Here is a 3,182-nt window from a genome sequence, read left to right as displayed (position 1 = left end):
TATGAAATGTTGCGTATTTCTTTTGAACATACGACATGTTTAATCTTTGAATCCGCGCAGTTTAAGCGAACTAAGGGAGACCTCCTCCGTTTAGCTTATATGCTGCCAAAACGTATATGAAATGTTGCGTATTTCTGGTAAAACATACGACAAGTTTAATCTTTGAATCCGCGCGGTTAAAGCGAACTTGGGGAGGCCTCCCCCGTTTAGCTTATATGTTGTCAAGACGTATATGAAATGTTGCGTATTTCTGTAAAACATACGACAAGTGTAATCTTCGAATCCGCGCAGTTTAAGTGAACTAGGGGAGACCTCCCCCGTTTAGCTTATATGCTGCCCAAACGTATATGAAATGTTGCGTATTTCTGTTGAACATACGACATGTTTAATCTTTGAATCCGCGCAGTTTAAGCGAACTAGGGGAGACCTCCCCCGTTTAGCTTATATGTTGCCAAAACGTATATGAAATGTTGCGTATTTCTGTAAAACATACGACATGTTTAATCTTTGAATCCGCGCAGTTTAAGCGAACTAAGGGAGACCTCCTCCGTTTAGCTTATATGCTGCCAAAACGTATATGAAATGTTGCGTATTTCTGTAAAACATACAACAAGTTTAATCTTTGAATCCGCGCAGTTTAAGTGAACTAGGGGAGACCTCCCCCGTTTAGCTTATATGCTGTCAAGACGTATATAAAATGTTGCGTATTTCTGTAAAACATACAACAAGTTTAATCTTTGAATCCGCGCAGTTTAAGTGAACTAGGGGAGACCTCCCCCGTTTAGCTTATATGCTGCCAAAACGTATATGAAATGTTGCGTATTTCTGTAAAACATACGACATGTTTAATCTTTGAATCCACGCAGTTTAAGCGAACTAGGGGAGACCTCCCCCGTTTAGCTTATATGTTGCCAAGACGTATATGAAATGTTGCGTATTTCTGTTGAACATACAACAAGTTTAATCTTTGAATCCGCGCAGTTTAAGCGAACTAGGGGAGACCTCCCCCGTTTAGCTTATATGTTGCCAAGACGTATATGAAATGTTGCGTATTTCTGTTGAACATACGACATGTTTAGTCTTTGAATCCGCGCAGTTTAAGCGAACTAGGGGAGACCTCCCCCGTTTAGCTTATATGTTGCCAAAACGTATATGAAATGTTGCGTATTTCTGTTGAACATACGACATGTTTAGTCTTTGAATCCGCGCAGTTTAAGCTAACTTGGGGGCACTACCCCCGTTTTATCTATTAGCTAATACCGTCTCAAAGGTTTTATGAAACGTTGCCTTTTTCTGCTGAACATATGGCATGTTTGAAGCGCAGTTTATGCGAACAGGAGGAGACCCTTTCCTTTTTATTTTATACCGCATATATGTTCTGAAATTCCAGGGTCTAAATCAGGGTGAGGCCGCCTGTTTTCTTTGTGGCAAGTTGACCCTCGAGCTAAGAGACGGTAGAAATCCCGACTACTGCTATGAATATCTCCGCGACTCAACCTCTGCTTGAAGAATAAGGATGTAGTAGGTATAGCGTTTTGTGTAGTGAGTTGTGTTTTCTCTATAAAACGGCAAGCAGTTCTTACTACAGGTAAATGTACGAAATATGTTTATTTCTTTATCTACAAGCAAGCGTCGAGAAAGAACAGTTTGGCACACAGGCGGTGTCTTCTCGTGTTGCTCGTGTTTGTTTGGGTTTAATTTAAATATGGTGATATGCGTGGGCAGGCAAGATGTAAATTTATTCAGCGTTACTTCGTACTCGCCATGGGGCATAACACGCCTCCGTCCGTCCAAGGAGGTTGAACTTCCTTGGTCCGTCTGTGGCACAGCTGTATCATGTGATAGGATGTATCCAATGGCAGAAAAGAGTGGGGGGTTCAAATTTACGGGCCATACGTACGACAAGGAGCGGTTATTTTCCAGGCGTTCATTTTAGAAGAGAAGTTTTGAAGAAAGTTTGGGCCTGTTCTACTAACTTCTAGCCCGCAAGTTGTGGCAGCGACACCGCTTTTACCGCCTAGGACCCACGGTGACGGAATTTGACTCAGAGATACGAGGTGGCTATCATTCTGTACAAGCTGTTGTTGTTGGAAATCGACACAGAATGGAAATCACGGCCCTCGCACCATCCGGATTAATAGAAGCCGAGACTGCAAGCTGAACATGTTTCGCGTTCACAGAATCCAGGACCATCCAACAACACGAGTCATATCTTATTCCTGTGGTGACCAGATGGAACTGTACATGTGTGCTCTTTTTAACTTACACCGAGACGCTTCACCCGACACTGGAAATGGGACTGTGGACTGCTGCACGGAACTGCGCAACCGTTGTGATTGTTTCAACTGCCGACTACATCATATTAAAAGGCCACAAATATCTAGTAGGCAGTAGTTTCTTTTTTTACTCTTCCATGTAATATTTTCTCGTAATTCAATAAAATTTCAAAGTTTCATCCATTGTATTTTCTTGCTTTGAAATGTGCTAATGATTATTCTCCTTAAATGGCACTTATCCACACCTTATAATCAACTTAATGCACACGTATATGAGACGTACAGAGGGAACTTTAAACATGTCTTAAGGGTGTTTTAGTGCGTATTTATGACAACTTTAAGCTGCTAAAAGAAAAATATAGACACATTAAATCCTCTTAATTCACACGTATATGAGACGTAAATAGGCTTAAGATCAGATAAACGTGAAGTTTAAACATGTCTTAAGGGCGTTTTAATAGGTATTTATGGTGAATTTAAGCTACTGAAAAGGCACCTAAACACGTTATAATCCACTTAATGCACACGTATATGAGACGTAAATAGGCTTTAAATCAAATAAACGTGAAGTTTAAACATGTCATAAGGGCGTTTTAATAGGTATTTATGGCAAATTTAAACTGCTGAAAAGGCACCTAAACACACATTATAATCCACTTAATGCACACGTATATGAGACGTAAATAGGCTTTAGATCAAATATACGTAAAGTTTAAACATGTCATAAGGGCGTTTTAATAGGTATTTATGGCAAATTTAAACTGCTGAAAAGGCACCTAAACACACATTATAATCCACTTAATGCACACGTATATGAGACGTAAATAGGCTTTAGATCAAATATACGTAAAGTTTAAACATGTCTTAAGGGCGTTTTAATAGATATTTATGGCAACTTTAAACTGC

This window comes from Branchiostoma floridae, chromosome 7 (assembly GCF_000003815.2).
Source record: "Branchiostoma floridae strain S238N-H82 chromosome 7, Bfl_VNyyK, whole genome shotgun sequence".
In the NCBI taxonomy this organism is placed as follows: Eukaryota; Metazoa; Chordata; class Leptocardii; order Amphioxiformes; family Branchiostomatidae; genus Branchiostoma; species Branchiostoma floridae.
The sequence above is the reverse complement of the archived record's forward strand: the minus strand, read 5'-3'. Positions refer to the sequence as shown.